Source organism: Heterocephalus glaber, unplaced genomic scaffold (assembly GCF_053883595.1).
Source record: "Heterocephalus glaber isolate CG9 unplaced genomic scaffold, H.glaber_assembly_v1.0 deba00000937, whole genome shotgun sequence".
Taxonomy (NCBI): Eukaryota; Metazoa; Chordata; class Mammalia; order Rodentia; family Bathyergidae; genus Heterocephalus; species Heterocephalus glaber.
This window is the reverse complement of record NW_028258173.1, coordinates 11,828,536-11,849,218: the sequence shown is the minus strand read 5'-3', so window position 1 is coordinate 11,849,218 and position 20,683 is coordinate 11,828,536. Positions and strand designations below refer to the sequence as shown.

The following is a 20,683-nucleotide window of genomic DNA, read 5'->3' as shown; positions in this document are numbered from 1 at the left end:
GCAGAGACAAAATGAAACAAATAATAATATAGTAGACCCAAGCTCAACCATATAAATTACACTAAATTTAAGTTATCAAAATAAAATAACAGGCTATCAAAATGAATTAAAATAGAAATATCTGCCTGCTATATGATATCTACAAGAAATTTACTTTAAATAAAGGACATAGGTTAGAAACAAAAGGAAGGTAATATATACATTATAGACTTTTCACAGTCAATGGTAGAACATTAGACAGAAAACAAGAAAAGCTATAGAATACCTGAAAAACATTAGCAATCACAGTAGCTAATGTTTATTGAACACTCTATCCAACAACAGAAAATACATTCTTTCCAAGGGCATTTAAAACAGTGATCAAGATAAACCAAGATGGATTATAAACACATTTTAACACACTTGAGATTATTGACATTAATCAAGCTGTGTTCTCTAAATTGAACTAGAAATCAATAACAGGAAAGTACCTGGGAATCAATAGCAGAAATCAATAACAAGAATGTAACTGGAACTCAATAGCAGAAAATTGCCTGGTCAAAGAAGAACTTATAAGGGGAATTAAAATGAAAACAAAGTCTATCAAAACTTTTGAATTGAGCTGTAGCATAGTTCAGAGGAAAATTTATAACACTAAATGTCGATATTGTATAAAAAAGAATGATCTCAAATTGATATTCAGAGCTTTAGCCTAAGAAAAACAAAATACAACCAAGGAAAGAGAAGGAAGGAAATAATGAAAAGAAGTAAAATATTGAACTGAAAAACTGCAGAAAAAGTCAATTAAAATCAGAGATTAATTCTTTGAAAAGACCAACAAATTGATAAACTGAGCTAAAATAACTAATAAAAAAGAGAAAGATACACATTAAAACAATCAAGTATGAAAAAGAAAATATCACTACCAACTGTCTGCAAATTAAAATAATTAGTAAGGAATATTGTAAATATTATAATACCAAAAGACTGACCATTTTAAAAAAATAAATTTTATTGTGTTTACTTAAGCTTACTACTTAGCTGTGTTGCTGTAACTAATGTCTGAGATAAATCAACTTAAATAGAGGAAAGAAGCCAGGCATGCACCCGTAAGAGACTGAGGCAAGAGGACTCCAAGTTTAAGCTTAGCCTAGGTAACTTAGAGAGACTCTGTCTCAAAATTAAAAAAAAAAAAGAAAGGCCTGGGGATGTAGTTCAATGCAAAAGCCCTGAGCTCGTTAGCCAATATTCAAAACAAACAAACAAACAAACAAACAGTAAAAAAGAATGAAAAAAAGTTTATTATGGCTCACAGTTTAAGAGGTTTTAGTCCAAAGTCCATTGGCCTTGTTGCTTTGGACCTGTGATAGCACAGTATTTCATGGTGGGAGCATGTGGTGAAGGAGGCCTGATCATCTCATGGTATTTGAGGGGCAGAGAGAGATGGAGGGAGAGGTCAGCATCTCAGTGTCCACCTTCAAGGTTATGAACCAACTTCCTTCCACTAGGCCTTTCCTTCTACAGGTTCTACCACCTCCCAGCAGCAACACAGGCTGGATACCCAAGCCCTCAACTCCTGGAACTTGCAAAGGAGGGGCATTCCAGATTTAAACTATTGTAGTATACAAGTAGTATACATGGTGTTATGGGATACTCATGTATAGTAGAACGGTTACTGTAGTAACAAGAGTGACTCATTTTTTGAAAAGAAGAAATATTCAATCCTGTACTTTAGAAGGTAGATTTAAAGTCAGGAATTTGAGCCAGGAAGACAGTCTAATAGTACTATAGCCCCAAAATGAATCCATGCAATTGAATCTATGCCCTAGTGTAGAGATTTTCAAATGATTTTTGAACTTTTCAAATGGTTTAGCAGAACTACCACAGGGTCCCGTGTGTGTGAGTGTGTGTGTATGCACACGCATGTGTGTTTGTTGGAATGGAAGAATATCTGGGACTTTTCCTTTCTCCACCATCTAAGTCACAGAAGCTCTGCTTGGATTGTATTTTATTGGAGTCCCAAACAAAACTTTTCTGGAGAAAAGTTTCATGGCTAAAAATAAACATGAAAATCTCCATTAAATAAACAAAAGACCAAGGCCATTGACAAGGATCACCAGGACAGGCAGACAGCAAGGCAGACAGACAGGTAGACAGCAAAATTCTTCACCAAAAGCTGGCATTAGAGTCTGAAGAATTTTTCCATGATCTTATCAGGGGTAATTTAGGCTTTGAGGACAGGAACCTTAACTAAAGGACTGCTAGGGAGTTCAGCTGTTGATAGGAAAATTACAGGGAACTAGCCAACGACGTCATTGAGGCAAGAACACACTTTGTGTTAAATTGGGCTGCAAAGGTCTGAACTATAACTATGAAAAATATGATCTAGTAAACTATGGCCTGGGAGCAACTTTGGTCCCAGAGTCTGAGAAGGGGCCAAATCTACAGAGGGGTAATATCTCCATGCCATGCCCTTCAAGGGGTGCTTCTTTAAAAACTGCATATAGCATCACCTGGGAAATTCCTTTAATTAAAACACAGATTCTGTATTCTGTCACCCACCTACTGATTCTAGACCTTAGGCTGGGATCCAGAAAACTGGTCTTTTTTTGCTTTTTGTGGAACTAGAGATTCAGAATGAGCTATATCACTAACCCTTTTTTATTTTGAGACAGAGTTTCACTAAGTCACTAAATTGTCCAGGCTGGGTTCAAACTTACAATCCTCCTGACTCAGCCTTCCAGAGTGCTGGAATTGTAGACATGACCCACTACATCCAGCCAGGAACCTGGTCTTTTTAAGAGGAGTACATCCTGGCGAATTTGATACTTGCTGGTGCTAGCTATAATTTCACCTTTTCAGACCCTTTCTGTAAAATGTCTGGTTGAGATGAAGCTGGGTCTTTATACGCCAGGTTATTCTTCCTATAAATAATACCAGTGAGGGCTAGTGATGTAAGAATCCAACTCGCAGAATTTTTGGCTTTTATTGCAGAATTATTATAACTTTACAGATAACTGACAGCACAAAAATCATTTTTAGGTTTTCTTTCATGAGGACAGGTTCAGGAAAGTCATCATGCATAGTTTCTTGAAGGAAGGGAAAAGGCATTAAAAACAAAGAGTGGAAGGAAAAAAATGGAAACAAAGCTTTTGCAAATGGGCAGGGGAGGAAGAGTTGAAGGGAGAGAAGGGGAATGGGAAAGAAGATGAATTAAGATATAATATGTACAGGTAGAAACTCCTTATTATGAATGTGATCATCATGTATGGGACATATGTACTAATAAAAAATAAAAAAAATTTAAAAAGAAATTGAGACAGAAATCATGTGTGACATGAAGTGTGGGTTTTGTTGGGAAAGATGAGGAGCCTAATTGTTATTATTTGAATACATATGACATATGATTTGCAAATTAAATCAGCTAACCTACCTTAAAATGTCATTGCTTTCCATGTTTGCACAGAAAACCGTTTATTAACCTGTAAGGATGTTTCACTGAGGAATGATTCACTCATGTTTTGTGTTTTGAGTGTTTTCCTTGGAAATTTCCTGGATAAATGCAAGGAATGGGCCCCCAAAGAAATTTAGATGAATGGTCCTTTGGTTGATGTATGAATGAGTGGGAAAAACAGAGCTCCCTTAACCAGTGCCTGTGAATCATGTGGAGTTCTTGATAAAATGGAGAACTGATTCAATAGGTTTCATATATGGGAAGAAATTTATATTTTTATTCATTCCTAGTTGATACCAGTGCTGCCACTGGTCCTCTGACTACACTTGGAATAGCTTTGCTAGGGCTTAGAATATAGCATTCCCTGCCTGGTACATGGGGGTGATGGACTCTCTACTGTAGCTCTCTCTGGGTGCTCCCTTAAGAAAGTTTGAGGGCTCAATAGATGAGTGAAAAGGAATCATATCTCAAAAAACCTCAGATGGCTGTGGACAATACAGTTAGAAGGATGATGCAATATTATGTAATTTACCAGACCTTTGAACAAGTACTTGGGAGGAAGCCCTTGCCAGTAGAAATCTCTGTAGGGAATTTGCCAGCACTGCCTTTAGAGATGGTTTGAAAAAGTGATATTGGGTTATTCCACCACTAGCAGTCCTGGGAACACTTTGAACAGCGAGAGCAATCCCCAAGAACTGTGGTTGAGATCTGAACGAAGAGATCTCTGCCCTCAAGTGACCGGAGCATTATAGTTTTCTAGAAGAGAGAAGGAAGTCAGGTTTTGCTTTGGGGTAAGAAGTGAATAGAAATCTGAGGATTCTCACTTTTTCTGAGTAACACAGGGAATAGAACAATATTTTCATTCTGCCATGGATCCTGGATGGGCTGGAGGTCTAAAGAACATTTTGTGTAAGAGTTTTGGGTGGGAATGAGTATAGGAGAGATGTGTGCCGGTGGAAGAACCCCCAGTCACCTGGATTTCTCTTGTGGATGGAGAGAACCATATAAATAATACTTTGCTGACACAATCAATGAACTTGGAGAATCCCCTTAAAGATTATTATTATTGTAAATCTGACTTGACTTGTGTCATCATTCCTACTACCTGACTCCGGTTGTCGTTACTTCTTTCTAGGTTAGGAGGATTACTTACATGCAGCTGGTTTTCCGCTGTGTTATTCCTTTTAGTGAATATTATGAAAGTTTTCTCTTCTATAGAATATAAATGCTTGCTTTAATGTCTTTGGTTGCAAAACTTAGATGAGTTTTTATCTCAATAGATTGTTCATTTTTCCGTATAAACTATTAAGATTATACACTATGAAAGGGAGCATAAGAGCCCATAACATTTAATGAGAAAAGAAATTATGTTCAAATTTCCTATTATCTACTAATTTTAAGTACATTTTAGTTGAAGAATCTTGGACATTGGAACTGTTCTTCTATAATGAAATTTGAATATTTGAAAGAAACTGATGATTAAGAATCTGAAGTAGGATGTCAGTTTTTGGTTTTTTCAGTTGACACAAAGATTTCAAAAGTTTGTTCAAAATTTTCACTTGAGAATTGTTAAGTGAAAATCTTTTCTTTTTTTCGTACCAGGGATCAAACTCCAGACCTTGTGTTTGTGAGGCAGGCAGTGGCACCGCTGAGCAAATCCCCGGCCCAAAAATCTTTTTTTTCTCTCCCTCATTTTATCACTTTTTCTTCTTCTTCTTAGATCTTTGGCAGAAAAGGATTTACAATTAGTTCTCATAAAATGTTTCTTTCCTACACACAAATCTCACACTCTGAAACATTAATTGGCTTTCTCCAAGTACTCACTGTGGGGAAATCTCCTCAGAAGCAGCCTGTGGAGGCTGAGTTAGAGTGCTGACGTCTTATCAATGCCATAGTGGGAAAATGTGTTCTCGATGAGTAAGCCATTGAGCTCGTTCAAGGCATCTGAATTAGCCCAGACAGATGGTTACTGATAGATGAGATATGGTCAGAAGGTGCCAGTTCTACTGCCTTGGAATTTTTTTGTAACAAAGTTTGTTTCCAAAGGAAAAACAAACCTGCAAATGAGTAAACAGCTTAAAAAATCAAACAAACAAACAAAGAGCAAGAATAAACTAATTCTTTAACAGAGAATCTAAGGAAAATGACTCAGAGATGAATGTGTGCTTGGATTATTTTATTCTAACTTTTTTTTTGCTTTTTTTTGGGGGGGGGTATCAATATCATTAAGGGCAGGAACCCACTGGATTGATATTCCACAAGCAGACTCCTACTGTGTGAGGTCTTCCTTTCCAGGAGTCTTTTTTGAGTCTATTTACTGAGACCTGAATCAAAATGTTAAACATCATATATAAAGAGTTCATGTACATTATGTCTTTAATCTGTTGAGAAGTTTCTGTTCTACTTCTAGTCTCCTGATAGCTTTTACCATGAACAGCTGTAGAATTTGGTCCAATACTTTTTCTCCAACGAGTGACAGGATCATACAGCTTTTTCCTTTCCTCTGTTAAAATGATGACTTTTGGGGGTGGATCTTCCAATGCTGAACCAACGCTGCCAACCCTATAACAAAACCACTTTCTACAACCTGCCAGATCTGACTTCTAAGAGTTTGTTTTGTTAAACAAATTTCTATCTATGCTCGTACTTTTTTCTTCTATTATCTTTATCCAGTTTTAGGATTAGCACAATGTTGAGTTCCTAAAATGAGGGGAGAAGTGTTCCTTCTTTTTTCTGCTTTAATTGTTTGATATAATTTATCAGTTAAAATGTTTATGAGCCTACTGTTGTCATATAGGTAGGTTTTCAAGCTAGGAATATACTTTCTTTAATAGGTGCTATTCAAATTTTATATTTCCTCCAGAGTTAGTTTCATTAATTTGTCTTCCAAGGTACTTCTTAGAAGTTGTCAAATTTATTTCCAAAACGATTTTTGTAATATGCTTTCTATATCCTTTGAAATTCTGTAAAATCTGTGGAAATGTCTCCTAGATCTTAATATTGTAATTTAAAAAATGTATACCATACTGTGTAACAGGAAGAAAAGGTGTAAAAGAGCAGGGGAATTGGGAAGGGTAGGGGAAGGGAAAAAAGGGAAAGGAAAAAATATGAGAAGAGGAAAAAAATGGAAACAAGGTCTTTGAAAATAGGGAAGGGTGGAGTGGGTGAAGGGAGGGCAAGGGAAGGGGAAAAAAATAAGAACCAAGATACTCATGTAAAGGTACAAGAGCCCAATGATGAAAGTAACTGTATTTTATACCTAAAATGTACCAATAAAGTTAATGGGGAAAAAATAAAAATAAAAATAAAAAAAACAGTTCATGTACATTAATTTAAAAGCTCATTGGAAACATATATAAAGAATATAGATATTTGGAAAATGTAGAATTGCTATCAAACATATGAAAGAAGAATTCACTCTAACAAGCAAAAAATTCTATGTGAAATTACAACATAAGCCCATTAAAGTGAAAAGTAAAAACAAGAAGAATATACTCAGTAATTGTACTTGTTGAAATCAAGTGCCCAATTAATGAATTGAGCTCTTTTCTAAACTTCTTGTGATCTTGAAAATCAGTGTTAACTTTTGAAAGGCCATTTTGGCTGTACAGTAGATGCATTCAAACTTTAAATGCTTATTATTTGATCCATTTTATTTAAAAAAATTTATAGTAGTATACATTTTTGAATAATCATATATGTATTCACATGGGTTATTGGTACATATACATATTCCATCTTGATCCCTTTTATTTCCCCTTTCCCTCACCAATGATCCACTTAAAAAGTAAATGTAATCATGATTTTCCTGCGTTATAATCCTCTCTGCCTCTGCCCCCTTAATTAAAGCAGAGGCCATAATTTTTGTTGTAAAGGGCTACACAATAAATATTTTATGGTTTGGGGGCCATTTGGTCTCTACTTCAGTCACTTCATTCTGATATGGTACACAAAAACAGCCATAGAAAACAAGCAAATGGATAAGAATGGCTGTATTTCATTCAAACTCTGTTTAAGACATGTTTAAATTTCACCTAATTCTCACATCTCACCAAATATTAATGTTCTTAAGATTCTTTAACCATTGAAAAAATGTTAAAAATCATTCTTAGTTTACTGGTTATTCCAAAACCAGGTGGTAGGCTGGATTTGGGCTTTTGGTTGCAATTTGCTGACCTATGGCTAAACCATAAAGCTCCAATCCCCAAACATTTTACTATATTCTCTCAAAACAAGCCATGAACTTTCATGCCACGGTAGCTGTTGTGTGTCTGCCTTTCTCACTGCAGAGCGTGTCACCCTCACTCCCATTTTCCTGAATTCACTACTTGTGTTGATTTAGAGGTGAGCTTTTGTAAAATTATTATTAACAGTACATATGTATGGGATGGAGTGTGATAATTCCTTACATGTATACAAGGTGCAATGAGATGAGCTTTATGTCAGTTTGCTGTGACAGAGGGTGTTAGGCTCGAATAGAACTTTTCTGATTATGAAATCTCCCTTGAATAAAGAAGTCCTTCAGGTTGTTCTGCTATGAAGAAGAAGGAGGAGAAGGGGGGAGGAGGAGGAGGGAGCGGGAGGGGGAGGAAGAAACAGAGAACAAAACTTAAAAATGAGCACCAGATTAAAGATTGTAAGATTTTTGGTATGATTTAGTGTCAATCAAGGTGTATTCAATCAACAAGCACAAAATGTTTAGCCCTCTATTTTCATAGGTAGGGACCCAAGATTGCAGTGGATGTGGGGTGTCTGAGTTTGAAAGGATTATCACCCAGGAAAATGGGAAAGCAAGCACAGAAAGGTGAAGTTGGACACATAAATAAGCAAATATATTATGGGTTGGCCTTATTTTCAGCTGGATCAAGACAAATTGAAGCTACATAGGGAAGTGGTTATGCAACAGAACAATAAACAAAAGCATATCAATTTCTTATGATCTGTGATTTTTGAAAACGTACAATGAGAGATAACAAATAGGTCAATTACTTTTATTTTAGTGTTTCTAAGAACTTGTAATGTTTTAATAAATACATTTTAAAATGTTTGTTGCAAAAGTAATTTTATGAAGTTGTTTGCTCATCTTGAATTCAATAACCCTTACCTCTGGAGAACCTAGTTACAGGGAGTGTGAAGTGATAATGACACACACACATTACTCAATGTATAACTATGTAGGATACACAAATATATATGTTACTGATAAAGTAAATATCCTTGAGAAACTAACATTCCAAACATATGCAAAAGAAAATAAATTGCTATAGTGATCTACCCAGTACCCACTTCCCAACCATTAATTCATGGCCAAACTCGTTCCCCTGACTTCCTCCTCCATATTATTTTGAGAGAAATCCTAGGCATCATATTATTGCATCTTCAGCATTTCTGTGTGCATCTCTAAAAGATAAGGACTCACAAATAAAGTCACCATGCCATTATCATTCTTAAAAATGCTTAACAATAGGGATGGGGATGTAGCTCAGTAGTGCCTTGCCTGCCTGGCAAGCACAAGGTCATGAGTTCGATTTCTGGTACTAAAATAAATATGGTTAGCAATAGATTCTTAGTATCATCAAATATCTAGATAATGTTTAACTTTCCAGTTACTTTATAAAAGTTCTAAGTGTGTGTTTGTGCATATTCAGTTTTTTAAAAAAATTCTTTATTTGAATTGACATCCAAATACATGATTACAAACAGTTGATATATCTCTCATTCTCAAATAATTTTAAATGTATACCTTTTTCTCTCTTTTTCATTTTTTGCAATTCATTCTTTGAATAAACTGAGCCCTTTGTCAAGAGTTTGGGTTTTGTAGGCAATTCCAGGGGGCTCTGCCCTTCGAGTTTTCTTAAGTTGGCAGTTATATCTGGAAGCTTGATCATATAAGCCTGACAATTAATTGGTGGGGACAAACATGGCTTGTTGGTGGTTTTAGGTTCTTCTAGAAGGAGGCATCTTAGAAACATAGATCCATCCATTCATTAGTGCTTATAAATTGTTATAGTATAATTTTAGCAACTTTTTTTCAATGTATTTCCCAAGTGGTATAATTTGTGTAAAAAATCAGGAAAAATGCTTGTTTTCTTTCCTTTATGCTTACTAGTAATGAGTTTGCAACTCCTCCAATTTTGATCAAAATTTAGTGTTGTTGTTTATTTGGGGGAGTTTATTGTGATACCATAGACTATACATACAGACATACATGTATGCATACAAGAAGCACAGACCCCTAGTGTGCTTTAATCTACTGCAATTATTCTTCTTACTGACAACAAAATTATCCCCACTATGACCGGTGGGGGCTTATTCAGGTCAGCTCCTGAGTCCTTTTACAAGACACAGTATTTGTTAAGTCCATTTCATATGTAGGATTCCAGTCTCTGTACATTTCCTACTCCATATGTGCAAAGAGACTTTTCCAAAAGAAGACCTGGTTCTTTTCAGTGGGAAAAATACTCGGATACCGTAGTTTCGCTTGTGAGAGTTATAATTGTAACTGGGGTGGCCTTCCTTCTCAGTGGGTGATACTAGGAAATACAGAGACATGTTTTTAAAGAAATGGGAATTGTATTGATACTGTGAATTCAAACTTGGAAGTACTTACTGTTTTTATTTAACATAATTCAGTATCATATTTCTTTCTTCTACTAAGGGGCTTCAGTATTCAGATATGCTGGAAATTATAGAATTAGAGTATCATATAAAAACTCATGTCTAGCCATGTACGGTAGCATGTGCCTATAATCCCCAAACTCTGGAAACCTGAGGCAGGAAGAGCACATGTTTGAGCCCAGCTGGGGCAACTTAACACAGAGAATTCCTGTTTCAAAGTTAAAAAAAAAAAAAATGAACGAAAGGGCTGGGGATGTAGCTCAGTGAGAAGACCCTGGTGTTTTTCTCTAGTACTGAGAAAAAAAGAACTAATGTCTTTTTATTCACAACATTATGGCAATAATTCTACCAATCTACTACTAACAATATGATACCAAAAAAGAGTATGTGACTATTTTTTTATATAGTTGTCTTTGTCTTCAGCAATTAGATATTAGAATATAAATTTTAGAAATGTGTATTATTGTGTTCAAAGTTGCATAGGTAGCTTAATTCCTCTATTTGTGACTATGTTACAAATTATCTATGTATTTAGGACTGTTAATTTTATTTTATTATGTTTTGGCATTACATTAAAAATAACTAGGTTTTATAATTATGTGAACCATTTACATAGTTTCAAAGGAAAATATTCAGAATGAGGTAACTTCTTTCTCAAGTTTATCTCCCTCATTCTTTTTCTTTGTCTTATATGTAGATATTTTAAATTTTAATTTTATTGATACCATTTAGATGTATATAATGATCACATTCCTCATAGGGAATTTGTACCTGTACATGATGTATCTTTTTTTTTTGGTACTGGGGATTGAACTCATGACCTTGCACTTGTGAGGCAGGTGGGGACACCACTGAGCTAAATCCCCGGCCTGTACATGATGTACCTTGATTCTTCTTTTTCTTTTCTAGTCCCCTTCCCTCTTTTCAACCCCTCTTCTCCTTACTACTTACAAATACCCTGATTTTATTTTTTCCTTCTTTTCCCATTCTTTTATTTATTTTTTTCCCATTAAGTTTATCGGTACATTTTAGGTATAAAATACAGTTACATTCATCATTGGGATCTTGTACCTTTATATGAGTGTCTTGGTTCTTATTTTTTTTTTCCCTTCCCTTGCCCTCCCTTCACCCCCTCCACCCTTCCTTATTTTCAAAGACCTTGTTTCCATTTTTTTTCCTCTTTTCATATTTTTTTCTTTCCCTTTTTTCCCTTCCCCATACCCTTCCCAATTCCCCTGCTCTTTTACACCTTTTCTTCCTGTTACACAATATGGTATACATTTTTAAAATTACAATATTAAGATCTAGGAGACATTTCCACAGATTTTACAGAATTTCAAAGGATATAGAAAGCATATTACAAAAATTGTTTTGGAAATAAATTTGACAACTTCTAAGAAGTACCTTGGAAGACAAATTAATGAAACTAACTCTGGAGGAAATATAAAATTTGAATAGCACCTATTAAAGAAAGTATATTCCTAGCTTGAAAACCTACCTATATGACAACAGTAGGCTCATAAACATTTTAACTGATAAATTATATCAAACAATTAAAGCAGGAAAAAGAAGGAACACTTCTCCCCTCATTTTAGGAACTCAACATTGTGCTAATCCTAAAACTGGATAAAGATAATAGAAGAAAAAAGTATGAGCATAGATAGAAATTTGTTTAACAAAACAAACTCTTAGAAGTCAGATCTGGCAGGTTGTAGAAAGTGGTTTTGTTCTAGGGATGGCAGTGTTGGTTCAGCATTGGAAGATCCACCCCCAAAAGTCATCATTTTAACAGAGGAAAGGAAAAAGTCATATGATCCTGTCACTAGTTGGAGAAAAAGTATTGGACCAAATTCTACAGCTGTTCATGGTAAAAGCCTAGAAGTAGAACAGAAACTTCTCAGCAGATTAAAGACACATACTCCATACTTTCAGCGAGAATGCCTTGTATGAATGGAGAAGATACAATGCTTTCTCCTTAAGGTGGGGAACAAGGGCAGTTATGCTGACTCTTTATCTGTCCATTAAACTTTGAAACCTAGTCCTCACCAAAATAGTCTGGCAATAAAATGACACAACTAGGATAGGACTGGCACGGCAGAAGCAAAATCTTTATATGTAGATGAAATGATCATCTGCAGAGAAAATACTAAGAAATCTCTAGAAGCCCCTAGAACTTGTACTTGAATTTAGCAGAATTAGAAAATACAAGGTATATATAAAAATTCAGGTCTGTGTATACTTGCTATAAATGAAAAATTGGATATTGAAATCTAAAAGTTACGTAGGAGTACAAAGGACCTAGAAAAGTTAAAAACAAAAACAAAAACAAAAAGAGTGTTGTAAGACATTTAGTATCTAATTTTAAGACTTCTTCTAAAGGTACAGTAATCAAGGCAGTGTTGGTGTAAGGAAAGACATACAGATCAAGATCATTGGAATAAAACAGAGAATCTAGAAATAGAACCACACATATATGGTCCACTGAGTTTTGAAAGATTATTTAACATTAGCATTTTATAGAATATAAACTCGATTCAAGAGCCGAGGAAGAGATAGTGTCTTCAGCAAATGGCACTAGAACACCTGGTATCTGTATATAAAAAATTAACCTCAACACTTTTTTTCCATACGTGAAAATAACTTGAAGGGATCTATGAACCTAAATAAGAAAGCCTAAAAGTATAAAACTTTAAGAAAAAATTATAAGGGAAAATATTTATGAATTCAGGGCAGGCAAGAACTATCTAGGATACGAAAAACATGATGTATAAAAGAAAAAAATTGATAAATGGGATTCCATCAAAATTTAGAACTTTAAATGACCTCATTAAAATGAAAAGTAGTCCTTAAACAGACCATATTTACAATATGTATAAACTATGACCAGAATATATAAAGAATTCTTAGAGCTCATTAATAGACAACCCAATTAAAATGTAGGCATAAGAAGATGATAAATAGCTAGTATAGCCCAAGGAATGGTGTGCAACTCTAGAATCAGAAAAATACTAATCAGTACAATAATAAGACTGAATTATACACTCATTAGGGAGATGAAGTCAAAAGTTTTAAAAGCCTTGTCATGGCTTTTTCTTTTTGTTGGATTCTCCCCCTTTGCATTTAATTTGTCACACCCAATGGATTCATTCTGCTGGGTTTCCTGGGGTTGTGATCCTCATTGTCTTTTCCTAGGGTATTGTCTAAAATTTTTTGGAGTGCCGGTTTGGTATTCATGAAGTTCCTAAGGTGCTCTTTATCATGAAAGTATCTTATTTCTCCATCAACTTTGAAAGATAGTTTTTCAGGGTACATCAATCTGGGTTGGAGGCTGTTTTCCTTTAGGGCTTGAAATACATCACTCCAAGCTCTTCTTGCCTTGAGGGTTTGCATTGAGAAGTCTGCTGGGATTCCGATGGGCTTTCCTTTGTATGTGATTTGTTTCTTTTCTCTCACTGCTTGTAGAATTTTGTTCTTCTGTTGGGTTTCTGGAATCCTAACTATTATATGCCTATGTGTAGATTCTTTTTAATTAAGGCTAGCTGGAGTCCTATATGCCTCACTTATCTGTATGTCAAGTTCTTTTCCCCTCCTTGGGAAGTTTTCTGCCATCACTTCTGTGAAGAGTTTTTTTTATGTCATCTGCACTCTCCTCTTTCTTCATGGACTCCAATCAGTCTTATGTTATTCTTCTTTGCATCGTCTAGCAGCTGCTGGATTGATTTCTCATGTTCCCTTACAATTTTAAAGCAATTTTTCTTTTCCTCCTTACTAATTGCAATCTTATCTTCTATATCTGAAATTCTATCCTCACATTGGTTCATTCTGCTGCGCACACTTTCGATGGAGTTTTTAATCTCTTGGAAATCTCTTTGTATCTGTTTTATGGATTCCATTTGTTTCCTATGTTGGGATTCCATCATGTTCCTCAGATCCTCTATTTTTTTTTATCTGTGTCCTCTCTAGATTTATTAATCATGTCTTGCACCATGAGCAAAATCTTTGCTGTTATCTGAGTAATTATTTCTGATTTCATTTTTCCCAGATCCTCTTTTGTTGCCAGTTCAGAGAGTCCAGGTGGTTGAGTATCAGAGTGTTCCATCTCGTTTCCCTTTGGGGTTGCTGTAGGTGATCCAGAAGTCTGTTTTTGAGACTTGTTTATGTGTCTTCTCATTTCCACTGGAGGGGGTGCTTCTGGCACCCACAGGGCTCACCTTCTCTGCCCTAGGAGCTTGGGATAGCAGCAGGAGAGCTTCCTTCCATGTTCTGGGACAGGCTCAGCTTCTCTGCCCTAGGAGCTTGGGATGGTGGTGGGGGAGCTTCCTTCTGGGTGCTGTGATCGACTGAGCTTCTCTGCCCTAGGAGCCTGTGATGGAGGGAGGGAGCTTCCTTCTGGGTTCTGGAACTGGCTCCCCTTCTCTGTCCTAGGAGCCTGTGATGGAGGTGGGGAGCTTCCTTCTAGGTGCTGGGACTGGCTCACCTTCTCTGCCCTAGGAGCCTGGGATGGAGGCAGGGAGCTTCCTTCTGGGTTCTGGAACTGGCTCACCTTCTCTGCCCTAGGAGCCTGGGATGGAGGCGGGGAGCTTCCTTCCGGGCACTGGGACCGGCTGAGCTTCTCTGCCCTCTTTTATTTTTTCCTTCCTTCCTTTGCTCCTCCCTCCCCTCTAGTTTCCCCTTCTTTATGAACAATTTTTTCTTATTTTACATTGTCAATTATACATTTTGGTCCCTAATTACACTTTCAGTTTCTTACACCAGAGAGACAATGCTATATTTACACATCTGTGTTTGATTTATTTCTTTTAAGAGTATAGCTTCAAGGTGCATTCATTTAGTTATGAATGTCTCAAGCTTGTCCTTCTTTATGGCTGAGTAGTACTCCATTGAATAGAAAAACTACATCTTTTTATCCGTTCATCTGTTGATGGGCATTTGGGTTGTTTTCAAGATTTAGCTATTATAAACTATGTCGCTATAAACATGGGTGCACATACATCACTGTGGCATGATACTTTTTTGGATTTTTAAAAATTAATTTTATTGGTACATTTTAGGTATACAATATAATGACATTCATCATTGGAAACTTACACCTTAACATAATCTCTCTTGGTTCTTATTTTTTCCCCATTTCCCTGCCCTCCCTTCAACCCATCCATCCCTCCCTATTTACAAAGACTTTGTTTCTATTTTTTTATTTTCTCATATTAATTCCATTCTCTTCTTTCCTTTCCTCTATCCCTCCTACTTCCCCTTCTCCTTTGTCCCTTTTCTTCCTATTTCACATTATCTATTATAACTTTTAGTCCTTATTTACACTTTCAGTTTTTCACACTAGCGAAACTGGTATACATGTGTTTCCTATTTATTTCACTTAAGAGAATTGCCTCAATGTGCATCCATTTAGCTAAAAATGTCTCTAGTTTCTCAATCTTTATGGCTGAGTAGTACTCCATTTTATAAAAAACCCCACATTTTCTTTGTCCAGTCTCCAGTTGATGGGCAATTGGGCTACTTCTAATTTTAGCTATTACAAATTGTGCTGCTATGAACATGGGTGCACATATATCACTGTGGTATGATTCTTTTAATTCTTTGGGGAAGATATCCAGCAGGGGAATAGCTGGGTCAAATGGGGCTTCCAGTCCTAGTTCTTTGAGGTATCTCCATACTGATTTCCACAGTGGTTGCACCAGTCTACACTCCCACCAGCTGTGGAGCAGTGTTTCTTTTTCCCCACAGCCCTGACAGCATTGGTTATTGGTTGTGAGGTAGAATCTCAGCATTGTTTTCATTTGCATCTCTCCAATGACCAGTGATGTTGAACATTTTTTCATATGTTTATTTGCCATTTCTACTTCTTTGTATGAGAAATGTCTGTTCATTTCATAGACCCATTTTTGGATTGGGTCTTTAAATTTGGGAGGTCTGATATTTTTGAAGTTCTTTATAAATTCCAGATAGTAGACCTTTGTCTGAGGAACAGCAGGTGAAAACTTTTTCCCACATTGTGGGTTGTCTCTTTACACTGTTGGTGGTTTCTCTTGCCATGCAAAAGGTTTTTAATTAGAAGAGATCCCACTGGTTGATTGTTTGTGCTAGTTCACAGGCAACTGAGGTTTTGTTCATAAAATCTTTTCCTACACCAATGTCTTCAAGAGTTCTACCTAACCTCTGTTCCAGCCGGTTCAGTGTTTCTGTTTTAATACTTAGATCTTTAATCAATTTTGATTTTAATTTAGTACATGGTGAGAGATATAGGTCTAGTTTTAATCTTTGGCAAGTTGAAACCCAATTTTTCCAGCATAAGTTATTAAAGAGGCTATCTTTCCTCCAGTGAGGGTGTTTGGCTCCTTTTTCAAAGATGAGATGGCTGAGTGTGTCTAGAGTTGTTTCTGCATCTTCTAATCTGTTCCACAGGTCCTCCAGTCTGTTTCTTTGCCAGTACCATGCCTTTTTTTTTTTTTATCACAGTAACTTTGTAGTATAGTTTCACTTTGGGGATTGTGATATGCCCTGACATGTTTCTGTTGCCTAGAATTGCTTTTGCTATTCTGGGTCTCTTCTTGCTCCAAATGAATTTTTGGATTGTTTTCTCAAGGTCTGTGAAGTGTGCTGCTGGGATTTCAATTGGGATTGCATTGAATCTATATAGCAGTATTGGAAGTATGGCCATTTTCACCATGTTGATTCTTCCTACCCAGGAGCAAGGGATGTCTTTCCATTTTCTGATATCATCTTCAGTCTCTCTTTTCAGAGTGCTGTAGTTTTCGGAGAAGAAGTCTTTGATTTCTTTTGTTAGGTTGATTCCTAGGTATTTCAGTTTTTTGGATGCTATTGTGAAAGGAATTGTTTGCCCCATTTCTCTCTCAGTGAGTCTGTTGTTTGTGTAGAGGAAAGCTATTGATTTTTGTTTGTCATCCTTGTATCCAACTACTTTACTGAATTTGGTTACTAAGTCTAGAAGACTTTTGGTGGAGTTCTTGGGGTCTTCTATATAGAGTATCATGTCATCTGCAAATAATGACAATTTGACTTCTTCGTTTCCCATCTTTATTCCTTTTATTTCTTTCTCTTGCCTAATTGCCATGGCTAATGTTTCCAAAACTATCTTGAACTGGATTGGTGATGGTGGACATCCTTGTCTTGTTCCTGATTTTAGTGTGAAGGATTTCAGTTTTTGAAAAAAATATATATATAATTTTTATTTGTCAAATATACCTCAATAGGCTGATAACTTTAAAAAAATAAGTATGAGACTTATATACTCAAATCTATCAAAGGAGTATATAGGCTGCTCAACCAAAATCTGTCATTTAGTATAAAAATCTTACAGAAAATTTACTTTTTAATGACTTCACTAATGATAAGGTTTCATTAGTATCCAGAAAATATCCTCAAATACTTTAGAAATCATGTGATTTCTCTAATATTAATTTCTGTAATATAATTTCCTTTAACAGTCATGTTAAAATTTAAACATTAAGTAACATTTTAGCACAAAGCATGTTGTTGTTAGTTTCTTAGCAATTTTATGCTGACTTGTCTACTTATAATAACTAATAAAATATAACAAGTATGATGGTACAATCATAGACTAAAATATTAGAAATCTCCATATTTTAGGTTTATCACTCAATCACGGAGTTAGTTTTTTTTTAATATGTAAGTTCTGAAAATGTATAACACAATAGCAGAATTGTCTGACAGTGACTTTCCAGTTCTCCCAACATTTCTACAATGTGTCCCTGATGATAACACTATCAAGGCCTTGGGGCTGGCAGACAAAGAGGTCTTTCTGAAACAGTTAAAGTTGGTGAGGAGGGGCCTTACTTTAATATGAGTTGAGTCATAATTAGAAATTAATCACGGAAGGGTATGTCTGTCACAGACATCTTTCCTCACAGTTAAATAATCTCATTTCTTCCCCATCTCTAGTTCTTAGACACCAACCATTTATTTTTCCTTCTATTTGATCCATTGGTAAAACCTAAGAGATTGTGCTTCAGTAAACTATCTTTTCTAATTAATAACTGGTTGCCCAAAAACATTCTTTGTTTCTTTTTCATGATGATGATGATTCTTCATATATTTCCTTTTTTATATGGCCACTTTGGCTTTTAAAGTGTCAATGGCATAACTCACAGCTGCTAGAGGTGCAACCCTGTGGGCTGAAGACACAGAAATAATTATGCTTGCTTCTGACACTGGAACCAAGCCAAGTCTATGGAACACTGCTATGTATTTTACCAGGCATTTCTGCCTAATGTCACTACAAATTTTTCTGATTTTATTTTCTGCCATTGGTATATATGCTTCATATTCTAAGCTAATGACTTTTTTCCCTTCAAAGTTATTTCTTGTAGTCCCTACAAATAAGGACACTGCACCACACACTGGAGAAATCACCAACTGTGAGACTTCATCTACTGAAAGTTTCTCGGCACTGCATTTTATTATGTCTTTAGATTTCTCTTCAACTTCATCCATATTTTTCTCACATGGCAGTAAACCATTATCCTCCACTAATTGGGGGGATAATGGCAAGTTTGTTTCCTGGTTGCAGCTGGAAGAGCTGATCTCCCAGCTCAACATACTCTTGACGAACAGCAAATATCACCTGATTTTTAATATGAGGCAATCCAGGATGTCGAGTTTCTATCTCTTTCCAAAGCTGCAACACTTTTATTTCTTGTGGCACAGAAATGGTCTCTGAATGAATTCCCACTATTTCAGGACTTTTTGTAAAATGCAATACTTCAACCTGGTAGCTGGGTACCATCCCACCTCCTAGGATTTCAGTTTTTGATCATTTAGTATGATATTGGCTGTAGGTTTTTCACAGATGGCTTTTATCAAATTGAGATAGAGACAATCTATTCCAATTTTTGTAGGGCTTTTCTCATAAATGCATGTTGGATTTTGTCAAATGCTTTTTCTGCATCTATTGAAATGGTGATATGGTTTTTGACCTTGGCTCTATTGATATAGTGTATCACATTGATTGATTTGCATATATGGAACCATCCCTGCATCCTTGGGATGAACCCCAATTGGTCAGGATGTACGATCTTCTTGATGATCTTCTGCATTCTATTTGCCAGTATCTTAGTAAGGATTTTTGCATCTATGTTCATTAGTGAGACTGGCCTATAGCTCTCTTTTTTGGTTGGGTCTTTCTCTGCTTTGGGGATGAAGGTGATGCTTGCTTCCAGGAATGAATTCGGGAATATTTCTTCCCTTTCAATTTCATTGAAGAGTTTAAACAGTAGTGGCAGTAGTTCCTCTCTAAATGTCTTGTAGAATTTGGCAGTGAAGCCATCAAGGCCTGGGCTTTTCTTAGTTGGTAAGTTTTTAATTATGTTTTCAATTTCATTGATTGATATTGGGTTGTTTAGAATTTTTAGGTCTTCTTCATTCAACTTGGCTAATTCATATGTATCTAGGAATCTGTCCATTTCTTCTGTGTTTTCCATCTTTTTGGGGTGTAGGTTCTCAAAGTAGGTATTGATGATCCTCTGGACTTCTGCTGGGTCTGTTGTAATTTCACCCTTTTCATTCCTAATTGCATGGATTTGGGCTTTTCCTTTCTTTTTTCTGATAAGCTTGGCTAAGGGTTTGTCAATTTTGTTTATTCCTTCGAAGAACCAACTCTTGGCTTCATTGATATTTTGTATTGCTTTCTTCGTCTCCATTGCATTGATTTCCACTGTGATCTTTATAATTTTCCCCCTTGTATAAGCTTTGGTTTTGCCCTGCTCTTCTTTTTCTAGAAGCCTGAGTTTCAGCATCAGGTTGTTTGATTAGACTTGCTCTGTTTTCCTAATATGAGTATTCACTGCTATGAATTTCCCTCATAAGACTGCTTTCATTGTGTCCCATTGATTCTGATATGTTGTATTGTCATTTTCATTTAATTGTAGGAACTGTCTGATTTCTTCTTTAATTTCCTCTATGACCCATTTGTTATTCAGAAGTGTGTTGTTCAATTTCCATGTGTTTATGAAATTTTTGTGGTTTCTTTTGTTATTGATCTCCAATTCCATCAGACTATGGTCTGATAATATACAAAGGATAGCTTCAATTCCTTTGCAGTTGCTTAAACATGTTCTATGGGCAAGTATGTGGTCTATTTTGGAAAAGGACCTGTGTGCAGATGAAAAGAATGTATATTCTGATTTTTTGGGGGTGGAAGACTCTGTAAACATCTGTTAAGTTCATTTGTTCAAGAGTTCTAGTATTGCATTGCTTATTTTTTGTCTAGTTGATCTATTTGTGACAATGGGGTATTGAGGTCCCCCACTACTATTGTATTAGTGCTTATTTGATTTTTCATGTCCATTAGTATTTGTATTATGTAGTTGGGTGCACTATTATTTGGTGCATATATGTTTATGATTGTCATCTCTTCCTCTTGGATTGTTCCCTTTACAAGGATGTAGTGTCCTTCTTTGTCTCTCTTAATCAGTGTTGGTTTGAAACCCACTTGATATGCAAAGAGGATAGCTAATCTTGCTTTTTTAGGGGGGGGCTTCTCTCTCATGGAGTATTGTTTTCCACCCTTTAACTTTCAATCTGTGAGTTTCTTTTTCAATTAAATGTTTTTCTTGCATGCAGCATATTGTTGGATTTTGC

General features: G+C 35.8%; 1 pseudogene; it reads right to left on the bottom strand.

Moving 5' to 3' along the window:
* Positions 1-18,563: 18,563 nt before the first annotated feature.
* Positions 18,564-18,830, bottom strand: LOC147828774 (molybdopterin synthase sulfur carrier subunit pseudogene; annotated as a pseudogene).
* Positions 18,831-20,683: the final 1,853 nt, after the last annotated feature.